A 12,245-nucleotide genomic window follows, 5' to 3' on the forward strand; every position below is an offset into this window, starting at 1 on the left:
CTTAAAAATGAATTAAATTAACATTCTGCCAAAAAAAAAAACATATATGCATCTTCATATCACCCACCTCGAAATGTCCAAAAATAACGTGATAATGAAGAAAAACAATCTTAATTTGGTCTGAGTCTGAATAAAGTGTGGGGGTTCTGCTCCCATCAAGTGCTGCTGTAGTTTCAGTATTCAGTTCACCTGCATCATCGTCCTCAGTCACTGATGGTCCACTGGCATTATCCACCTGCACTGGAATAATAATGGTATTTAAAATCAGAATAATTTCAAAATTATCATTTCTCTTTTTGGTAAACCTTTAAATTATAGGCCACTAATTACACAGCAGTTACTGGATATAACTAAGTAATTTCAAAGTAAAATAGATTTAATATCTAGTGATAGTATTACAATGACTGGTAATGGTAAGTACTAGATAATATTCAAGTAAACAAAGCAGAGTCAAATAACTGTGTGACTCCCAGTGCACCCCCACACACACACTCATGTCCGTGCACTTCTTGTCTACCTCACAGTTTCATTCTGCAGGCACGTCTGGGTATTAAAGCTATACCGTATGATGTGGCATTTTTACACTTTTCTTTTGTCATTTTAAAATGCTCCTAATAAGCGTGTGTCAAACTAAAATGTAAAAGAAATCCACCAGGTATTGAAACTGAAAAATGTTTAATTCTCATATATTTCTAATAAAATTCCGACCAATCATTTTATTCGGTCCAAATGAAATAATTGGCCGAACCTGGCTGAGCCTCCTGTCAATCGTCCATTATGGCCGCCCAGCATCCGATCCATTATCGCCATCTCTGCATCCGATATGTGTCCCTCTGAATCTGACGCTTCACTGACGCTGCTTCTCCTGTCACTGACCACAGTCTACTGTCTAGGATGTGTATGGATAGAACTCAAATGCACATGTGGAAGGGAAAAAACTGATTTATTAACAGAAACAACAACTAAGGGGAAAAAACAGGAGTCTGATGAATGAAGGATGGAGATAAAAGTCTGGAGGTCTGGTGTACTGGACTAAACAGACAGGTCTGCACAGAGCTCAGCTTTTATGACTATGGGACTCAAACACGTACATGTACCTGGTGTCACACAGTGTAGGATTATGTAGGATGATAAATGTATGGACTATGAAGCCTCAAATGTCCACGGAAAATTCACGGAGGCCACACGTTCACAATGCGTGCCCCCGTCACCTGAGGACCTCATCTCCGTGTTGCAGTGCAGACACTGACCCAGCGCTGCACAGACCAGACCCTTAAATACAGGGTCTACTGATGAAACAGGGGCCGCGGCAGGTGGATGATGTGTCTGATTATTGAAGGAGGCGTCCGCAGACATGCCGAAGCGGACCAGACCTCCACCTCCGCCTCCACCGCGCACATCAGGTGAGAGAAGGGGAGCGTCAAATCTCAGGCAGGGGGAAGTGGGTGGGGATTTGGAGGGAGGAGGGCTGTTCATGTTCAAACTTTTACTAAGTGCTGTGAGAAATGCCACATCAGTAGGTATAGCTTTAATAGTGTAGGGGAGACCGGGGACAGTTGTAACACAGGTCAGTTGTAACACTCGCAATGGGCTCTATGCACAGCCCCACTACTTCCTGAGCCTCAGGTGGCTCCTTTATTTCCTGTCTTTGATTATTGGACCCACTGATTAATGCAGGTGTGCCTAATTAATCAGTAGTCACAACAAGAAGTAGCAGACACACCTGGATTAATCAGTGTGTCCAATAATCAAAGACAGGAAATAAAGGAGCCACCTGAAGTTCAGGAAGTAGTGGGGCTGTGCATAGAGCCCATTGCTCCAATCAGGAACGACTTAGGACTCACCTAATTCACTCTGCACATGCTCAGTTTAGTCCTTAGTCCACATGGGAAGTTGTAGTGCCGTGAGGCAGACACATCCAAATTTGTGCGGGAAAACATAATTTTGTGGTAAGAAATATTTTTTGTTCTAATTTTTTTTTGTGCGTGCATAGCTTGCTTTGTAGTTGGACTCATTAAAGGTAGGTGTCGCTTACATTTAAAAAAAAAAATGATTTACCAAACAATTATTATATCACAACTTATAAAATATAGTCTCACATCTTTTTCAAAAGTCCGCTCTCCCCAGCATAAAAACTACCACATCTACAACCCGTGGTTCCCCACAGGTCATAGACTAGTCTAATATCAGACTATTATACAGCGTTTGAAAGTTGTGTAAATTATCTTTGTGACATAAACAAAGATTTATGCAACTGTTAATCCACCTGTTATTACAATTATCTAATATAAGATTATTATATACTGTGTAGATCAATGTTCTTATTTCATATATTGGCCAATATATCAGTTATCAACAAATATCGGATATCGGCCGATATATTGATATCGGCTTTTTTTAGCCCCCAATATCAGTATCAGCCCCAAAATTTCCCATATCGGTCAGGCTCTAATTATTACCAACCTAATATAAACTAAACAGAGGAAGTAATTAAATGGCTATAATTACATAACGCCTTTACACCATCACAGAAACAAAACAAGAGCTCAAGTCATATTTAACATTGGGGTTCACTTCCTGTTCTTTATTATTGGGATTCAACTTCTCCCGCTGCCAAACCGGCAGGATGCCTTTATTCTTAAATCTACCGGCATGCCATATCCATTCACCTAGTCAGTGTTGCTTCAATTGTTTGTCGTTCAGATAACCACTTAACACTAACTACTTCGATTCAATCAGAAGAAAAAACACTCTTAACATTAACAGTAAGTAATAAACGCATGTGGCGCAGATAACTCACAGATACTTACAACACCACATGCTGGTACAATAGCTAGTGACTGGTAGAGATGCTTCCCTCATCCTTAAAAAACACCTTAATTTATTACGTGACAAGTAAAATATGAACAATCACTAATTTCTCCATTTAGTGGTGGATAAAAAAGTGAATTTTGTGCCCAGCTTCCCAGCAACTTCTAACCACATGCTTGACATTACTGGTGTTAAGCACAGCGACACACGGGGCTAGCGTTAGCTTGTGGTCAACAAAGTAGCTTCAGCCAGAGTAACGTTATCAGTTTCAAACAGTTCCTGTAACCTTACCGTTTTGAACCACCATGTCCTTCTGTGGTGAATCCACTGTATCTCATTCCTTTATGTCCTCTGTCCTCTTCTGGTGCTTGACCTCAGGTGCAGATCTCAGTAAACCGTTCACAATGACTCCTTCCGTGTCCTGCTGGCTGTGATTGGCTGGCAGCGGCAGGGTCAAAGGTTATCGCCATTTCTCGGCTAGCGATTGGTGCAAGGCTGAAACTTGAATTTCAGAATGCACGCCTCTCAAACAAACCTATTTTCAATATGTTGTTGTATTTTGCATACATCTGTCATTTGCAGTGATAAGTACATTTACTTTAGAACTGTACTTAAATACATCTTTGAGGTACAGTACTCTACTTGAGTATTCTACTTTATACATTTTGCAGGTAAATCTCATACTTCACCACATTTTTTTGGTGACTTTAGTTAAAAGATGTTTTGCAGTTGCCACATCTATGGAAGAGGGTTAGGGTCACTGAAAAAAAAGGTGTAATTTTTTTTTTTATTATTCTGAGGAAAAAAGTCAGAATTCTGAGAAAACTCAGAAATTCTGAGATTAAAGTCTTTCATCTCAGAATTCTGACTTTAATCTCAGAATTCTAACTTTTTTCTCAGAATAATAATAAAAATATACATACATATTGAGGCCTTAATCCTCTTCCGTATACATCAGAGCCAAAGTAATGCATTTATTTGATCATCAGTCGAAACAAAGAGCATGATTTTGATTATCAGGAAAATGCTGAATATCAGATCCAAATCAGCCAGGTCTATAATTGGTCAACCCATAGTATAAATAAATATTCTATGTAAAATATAGATGTAAAAATATGAAGAATTTACTTTTAGTTGTACTTTAGCTACTTAAGATTTGTTGCAAGAAAATCACTTTTGATTCAAATAGTACAATAAATATAAATCAATCCATCAATCTTTATTTGTATAGCTCCAAGTCATAACAAATGTTATCTCAAGACACTTTACAAAAGAGCAGGTAAAAGACCTGAGTCTTTTTTTTTATATCATATTACAAAAGAGCAGGTAAAAGACCTTCTCTATGTTATATTAGGGAGTGACTGAAATGACATCTCAATATCATAGAGTGGACTGAAATAATGACATGAATGTGGACATTGCTTTTACATTGCATCTAATTATTGCGTTATGTTTATATTGTACATATTCTTTTCCGCTGATTTGTATTTTAGTTAGTGCAGTCAAACGATTAAACTTTTTAATCAGATTAATCACAGGGTTGCTGTGGAATAATTTTAAATGATCAGGATTAAATATCATTCATTTTCAATCTATATTAATTACGTTTCATTTTGCATGAGCAAGGAGACTCAAGAAAGAAGGAAATATTTCTGCACTTGATGTGTTTATTAAACACCTTCAGCACTTTCAACAAAACAACTGTATACAACTATTCATCCTTGGGGTTTTTTGTACTAATATTTCCAACCAGAGAGCCAACGCTGTTTAGCGTCTTCCATCTTTATGGGTTGGTTCTGCTGTCTAACATTCCAAAATCATTTTCCAAATATTTCTTTCAGAATGTTCTTCCTCTGTTGCCATGTAACTTTGTAGAAAATGTTTAATAAAAAATGTTTTGTATTCAAAGGCCTTAATAAGATCCTGAAAAAATTTTCCAAATGTACCTTTGAGAATGTTCTAACTATGTTATCATGTTACATTAATTAATACATTAATTAATCTGTTCCCTAAACAGTGTCCCCAAAACCTCCTCAGAATGTTACAGGCAACATGTTCTACCTTTGTTCACATATCACATCATAGGAACATTCTGGAAAAAAAAATTCTATAATCCGAGGCCTTAATAATATCTCCAAATCATTTTCCAAATGTTGCTTTCAGAATGTTCTCTCTTTGATATCATGTAACATTGTGGGAAACTGTCATAAAAAAAATGTCCTGTAATCTGAGGCCTAAATTATATCCTTAAAACATTTTTTGAATGTTGTTAGGAGAGTGTTCTTCATTTGTTACCAGTTAACATTGTAGGAACGTTTTATAGTAGAACATTCTAGAATCTGTTTCCTAAAGAATATCCCCAAAACATCCACAGAATCCTGGACCTAAAACGTTATTCCTCTGTTAACAGTTAACATTATAGGAACATTATATTAAATGAGAAACATTCTTAAAATGTTCTTTTAATATTTAATGACAATGTTTTCTTGAAACCCTGAACACAACTTATAGGGAATGTTTGCCAAACATGTGGGAATGTTCCCTCCTAGCTGGTTTATATATGTTTCTATCTGGTTTATATATGTTTCTATCTGATTTATATATGTTTCTATCTGGTTTATATATGTTTCTATCTGATTTATATATGTTTCTATCTGGTTTATATATGTTGCTATCTTTTTTACTACTGCTAAGCTGGTTTATATATGTTTCTGTCTGGTTTACTGCTGCTAAGCTTTTTTATATATGTTTCTATCTGGTTTATATATGATTCTATCTGGTTTACTGCTGGCTGCTTCGCGCATCTCCTCTTCATGACCCCTCCCCCCATATATATATGTACATATATACATATATATATATATATATATATATATATATATATATATATATGTGTGTGTGTGTGTGTGTGTGTGTGTGTGTGTGTGTGTGTGTGAGTGAGTGTGCGTGCATGCATGTGTGTGTGTATCTGGGGGGGGGGGGGGGTCATGTCTTGTCTAGGGCGCCAAAATTGTTAGAACTGGCCCTGATGATACTGACACAGAAAAACACGACAAACTCACAAACACGTAGAATGACATAAAGACATAAAAGCACAGTGACAGACTGAATAAAAACTCCAAACTCTAGTAGAACTCTGGTTTCAAACTACAGGAACAGCCCAGGAAAAGTGGTGAATTCATCCATATGAAGGATTTCCAAGTGTTTGCAGCTGCTGTCAGAGCAGAGTTCATGTGTGAGCGTGAATCAAAGTGCTGAACAGGTCCTCTGCTGTCCTTTGAGTCAGGACTGAACAGGTCTGAGTCCAAGTCCAAGAAGAACCAGAACCACTGAAACACAAACACACTGAACATTCAGACCGGACCAGGACTCCAGGAAAAGAACTGGGACTGGGACACAAACAACACACACAACTATTCTGCAGGATGGACGTGGATGTAGACGTTGACGTTGCTGTGGTCGTGGTGGTTGCTGTGGTGGTGCATCTCATCCTGTGTTGCATGCCTTCAGTCTGCAGCGCCCCCTACTGGCCTGGAACAAACATGTCATCCATCATGTGCTGGTGTCACTTGTGTGTGTGAGTCCATGTAAAGTCCATTCAGTCACTGAAGAAATCCACCTGATCAGTGAAATAATGCTGACATGGGACGGCTCTGAAAGCACACAGACGTTCAGTCTCAGTGTTTGTCTGGGACTTTTCCTGGTGGACTGGAGCAGACAGGAGGTGGATTTACTAAATCCAGGACTTGGACTCCACAGACTGGAGTTCCCATCCTCAGTCCTTCCAGGTTGGAGCTTTAGACCATCACATCACCTGAGTCATGTGATCTCATCTGTGTGGACATTTTCCAGATGAAAATTGTCCACAGTAAAACCATGAAACACACACATGAAGGTCATTGTTGTTTGACGGTGGAAAAGCACCATGTAGAAGCCAAGAACGGAAGAATGGCTGATAATGTAATCATGGCCGATAACATTATAAAAGCCCTGAACCGATAATGTAATAACTTACTACATTACTGGCCAGGTAAAAAAAAAAAAATCTTTGCAAATGTAATAACTGAGCCAATAACGTAATAATATATGAATATAACTGTATTTAAGTTTCATTTATTAGAACTGTGATCAAATCTCCCTCTCTCTCTCTTTCCCTCTCACTCTCTCTCTCTCTGTGATTTTATCACGGTTCTATCTAATAAATGAAACTTAAATACAGTTATATTCATATATTATTACATTATTGGCTCAGTTATTACATTTGCAGAGATTTTTTTTTTTACCTGGCCAATAATGTAATAAGTTATTACGTTATCAGTTCAGGACTTTTACAATGTTATCGGCTGTTATTACATTATCGGCCGTTATTCTGTGATTGTCTTCTCCACACCATGAGCCTCTGAAACATGTAGAAACATATGTGACAAATATTGGAGGTAAACCCAGTTTGGCAGAAGCGTCCCATGTCAGCATTGAAGTGTGTTAGTGTGTTGAATAAACACACAAAACTCCAAACCAGTGGTTCTTAACCTGGGTTCGATCGAACCCTAGGGGTTCGGTGAGTCAGTCTCAGGGGTTCGGCGGAGGTCAAGACACACACTCGACTCATTAGTTGGGTGTGTGTGTCGGGCTAGGTCCGTGTATGTAAACAAACGACTTCGGAGACTCTTTCTCTTATAGCACTTCAACACATCCGGAAGTGTTTATAATCTCTTCCACTTGTCTGACGATGAATTATTTGAGTATTTTCCACATTGTTGTTATGACTTTTGCTACTTCCTGTTAACCATGGAGGCAGCCATGTGTAGCGTTTGTTTACATTTTTTGAATTTTTTGAATTTGAAAAAAATCATATTTTATTTTTTAATAAAGAAGGGTTCGGTGAATGTGCATATGAAACTGGTGGGGTTCAGTACCTCCAACAAGGTTAAGAACCACTGCTCCAAACTCACTTGTTTCTCCATGTATTTGAACGGCAGTAGATAAAGAATTGTTGTATGACCAACTTATTATTGTAAATTTAGACCTTTTATGACTGTAATTTTATTTGTGTTCTTATTGTATTTTATTCTCTTTTGTGAAGCACTTTGTGACTTGTCTTGTCTGTGAAAGGTGCTGTAGAAATAAACTTTGCTGGTTTGAATAAAGCTGTGAACTGACCCGACAGTAGAAGTAGAGGGAGATGGTCCCCATGATCAGGAGGAAGTGGACCAGCACCACCCTGATGATCAGATTTGTCACCAAGTCTGAAACACAACAACAACAACAACCATCAAGTCTGGGCTCCAAATGGGAAAATGGAAAATTAACCAGAGAATGGGTTTAAGTCCAAAGGAATATTAGTGTCAGATCGACTTCAAACAGTCTGCACATGACAATACATGGACTGGACAGGTTCTATCAGTGGAACATTTACACATCTATTGGATAAATGGACACAAAACAACATATATGTGTTAGAACACACCATCATATACCTGGAAAACAGCAGCAAACCAACACTGTGGTCATTAGTTTAACAATTAATCTGATTCAAATCTGGAACATTGAACACATTTAATCTGAGGCAGATCATTTCTAACCCAGTGGTGTCAGGCCCAACAAACCCCGCCCCTTCGCACCTATTGGAGCTTATTCTACATCCTTGTGTCGTGATAATGTTCATGAAGTTGAATAAATAAATGCACAGTATGTTTTCAGGACTTTTGGCTGTTTTGATGTTATTTCCTGGATATTATTTCAAGGTCACAGACTCGAACCTTCACCCCCAGAGCTCAACATTTAACCCACAGCAACTTTAATCACATACATTTATTTGAACAACTTCATTTGTTTCTCACAATAAGTTTATTAGAAATGATGAATTTTTGATGGATGCTTTTTTAATTTTTTTTTTTTTTTACTGGTTTCCTGATCCTTTGCAACGGTGGAGTAGCACAATGTTAGAGAAATGAGGGAAAATGAAAATAATTTACCCAAAATGTGAAAAAATACATAAGCCTTAGGTTTATGTCAGAGTGACGGAGAACAAAAGCCTCTATATATGAGCCAAGTTTGAAGTAAATTAAAACAAAACTATGTTTTTATAGACATTTAAACTTTCACCCATTATAAATAAATGGGAAAAAAAAGATTTAAAAAATTAATTAAAAAATGTGAGCTTTGACCTACTTTTCCCAAAACGTAATCACATCTATTCTGGGTCACTGGTAATCTATAAACCCAATTAGGACTGAATTCAAACAGTAGCTTTGCTGCTAAAGTGTAAACAAACAAACAAACAAACAAACAAACTGGACCAAAAACAATAGCCTTTCCCTCCCCTTTGGGGGGCGGGGTCATAATTGTAGCCCAGTGTATTCAGTCTGCAGAAAACCTGCACCAATGGGACATACTTTCATCCTGAGGATGTTTGTGCTGAGCTCAGTGGGATTCTGAGTCTGAGTTCAGACTGAAGTCACATTTGTGTCTGAGGCTCCGTTCAGATGCAGGTAAACGAGGCCCAAATCCCATTTATCTGCCCATATGTGACCTGGATCTGATCTGTTAAAGACAGTTTGAACAGCACTAATCTGACCCAAACCACTTTCATATGTGGTCCTAAATCTGATATGTATGTGATCTATTTTTATAGTTAGTTTAGTGTTTACCGTCTGGAACTCCAGTGCAAATATACGTCTGTAAAAGCCTCAAAAAAAGACTGATCCATTAGAAACTCAACTTTCACTGTTTCACATCTGTGTTCCAACATGTTTTCATCTGATCATTTACCAGCTTTCATGTCCTTTCCACTCACACTCTTATTTTTACAAACTGCTGTTTTATTTCTCCATTTTCTCTCACTTCTGTCAAAACCACCTTGATTGACAGGTTGGAGTCGAACTTGTTTGTTGAAACTATGAGTTGAGTTCTGAGCTGAAGTTCAGCCCAATCCATTTTTATTGATAAAGAACAAATTTAACCCTTAAAGACCCAAACGTCCACTGACGACCAAAACCATCTACTGAACTAAACTGTTTAATACCTGTTGATCCACTAATCCTAACCATCCATGTCAATAATTGGTGTAAAATACAGTTCTTCATCTTTTCATGATCATCAGATATGACCCATTTGGACGTTCAGAGGTTCCATAGTTACCGTGGAAACACCTTCATCTTCTACAATATTGATTCCTCAGTAAAACCCATGGAGTTGGATCAATGACAGTGGATGGACACACTGGGTTTATGTTCATATTTTGCAGAAAAAGTCACTTTTTCTTCAGTTTTCTCTGTTTCTGACATAAAAACCCTCAACTTTAATCTGAGCTTTTATGAACATCTATATGATCAATAAACTAAATATAGGAAAATACCTGATGTTCACTGAAAAACACAAAATACAGAGGATTATGTCATAATAAATTGTGAAAAATCATTGAAGAAAACTTAAATACATAGAAAACCATATTCTGGAAGTGCCACTACAGTAACACTGGGTCTTTATGGGTTAAATAAACACAAAAGTTTCCACAGCGCTGTACAGTAAAAGAAACACAATAAGAAGATCAGATACTAAGATAAAAACACAGTGAAACATCCTAAATCAATAAACTGTCCACCCCAGATCAAATATCCGTGCACATCAATCAACAACCTACGCGGTGTGAAAAGCCAAAGAACAGAGGTGGGTTTAAAGAAGAGTTTGAAAATGAGGCAGACAGTTGAATTCAAAGTGTTGGTTGATGTTGTTGAAGTGGACTCGTCCTATTGGACAGATTTGACACCATGTGTCCAACTGTGTTGGTCCAGACCTCCATCTGCTGCAGCTCATAGACTGACTGATACCAGTGGACCCCCTCTAGACCCTGGACATGTGGACCACACACACACGTACAGATGCACCTTGAACTGTGGACACTAACTGGGCTTCACATTCAACTGGATGGACTGGGTTTAAACCTGGGTTTAAACTCAACTGTGCTTTGAACTGAGCTCAGATTAAAGGAGTGTTTGTTGGTTCAGCCCAGTCTCTGACAGGTTCAACTGGACCGGCTTTACCTGATCTCAGTTCTACCAACGTGGTTCTGCTCACACCTGTTCACTCTGCTCACTGGGAACGTTGTGGAACATGGTCATGTGACTGTTACTGATGCATTGTGGGTGTTTTGTGTGTGTTTGTCCTGGTGTTACCTCCGACAGTGAGATAGAGGGCGGGGCTCTGAGATGATGAGAAGCTGTGGTTATAAACGTCCACGTGATAAACACATGTGTAGTTCCCTCGGTGGGCGTAGCCCATGGAAGACAACAGGAAGTGGGCGGAGTGATTGACAGCCGGCAGGGTGAGGTTCAGCGGCTTCTTGGTGTCAGAAATCAGCTGGAAGGAGCCTCCTGGGTACTGTGGTTGGACAGAGCATGTGATGGTGAAGTTGGAGCCGACGAGCACCCAGAACCCCTGCTGGTAGACCCCAAAGACCCCGTCAGACAGGGAGATGTTGGGCTGAGGCAGCAGATCTGTCCACACACAGAGACATGATTGGACCAAGCAGCACACATGAGCACAAACAAGCAGTCAGAGAATCCATCCTCCTCAGAGACACAGATGGATCTGATCCACAGGAGTTTGGGATGGGATGAATACTGACCAATGAAAACATGGAGGAGTCTGTCATTTAGACCACAGCTGACCTTCAAAGGCATTATGGGTAAAAAATGACAGACATGTGGTGGTTTTAGAGTCTCACATGTCAACATTTGGTCCTTTTGTCCTAAATGAGACTAATGTGAAATATGTTTGTGTTTTCAGCCTCATCTGGTCCAAATGAAGACGTTCATTTGGGATCTGGATGTTACAAAGGTCAAAGGTCAATATTTAACACATTTTACAGAAAAAACAATGAACTGAGACAAAATAATCAACTGATGAAATGAAAAGATTCATTCGATGTGAATATAAATGTCAGAGTCAGAACCATCTGGTCACTGAGAATTCAGTTCAGACACAGTTTGTGTCCATTTGTACCTGAACACACCACGTCCACAGCAGATGAGTCATAATAGTAATCATGCCGTTCAACACAGTCCCTCAGTCCAGATGTCAGCTTTACACAAGGAACTGAGACAAACCACACAAATCTTCGAGGAGAATCATCTGTTCTGTTGACTGAAACAGCTGATCCACAGTCCAGATACTGACACACAGCAGATCCAGACTTCAGGTCCCAGAGTTTATAGTGGTCTTCTACTGGTCTCCACTGTCCCTGCTGTTGGATCTCCAAAGTACCAGCACAGCGGCTCGGCTGTCCCACCAACCTGACACCACCTGGATCTGAGCAGAGACACAAAGACATGAGTCAAAGAAACACACTGTCATATGAAAGCCACGCCCCCTTGGTACCTGAACAGGTGAGTCCAGCAGCTGTTCCAGGTGAGCAGGTCTTCCCAGCTGGGCTG

General features: G+C 39.1%; 2 long non-coding RNA genes across 2 annotated transcripts; both read right to left on the reverse strand.

Moving 5' to 3' along the window:
• Positions 1 to 5,798: 5,798 nt before the first annotated feature.
• Positions 5,799 to 11,041, reverse strand: LOC115433582 (uncharacterized). The gene is made up of 3 exons (XR_003937386.1): positions 10,986 to 11,041; positions 7,972 to 8,057; positions 5,799 to 6,342 (listed from the first exon to the last, which is right to left on the reverse strand). It is a non-coding gene; the product is annotated as an uncharacterized LOC115433582 (long non-coding RNA).
• Positions 11,042 to 11,137: 96 nt separating this feature from the next.
• LOC115433580 (uncharacterized) lies at positions 11,138 to 12,245 on the reverse strand. Its single transcript, XR_003937384.1, has 3 exons — positions 12,190 to 12,245; positions 11,815 to 12,120; positions 11,138 to 11,306 (listed from the first exon to the last, which is right to left on the reverse strand). It is a non-coding gene; the product is annotated as an uncharacterized LOC115433580 (long non-coding RNA).

This window comes from Sphaeramia orbicularis, chromosome 14 (assembly GCF_902148855.1).
Source record: "Sphaeramia orbicularis chromosome 14, fSphaOr1.1, whole genome shotgun sequence".
Taxonomy (NCBI): Eukaryota; Metazoa; Chordata; class Actinopteri; order Kurtiformes; family Apogonidae; genus Sphaeramia; species Sphaeramia orbicularis.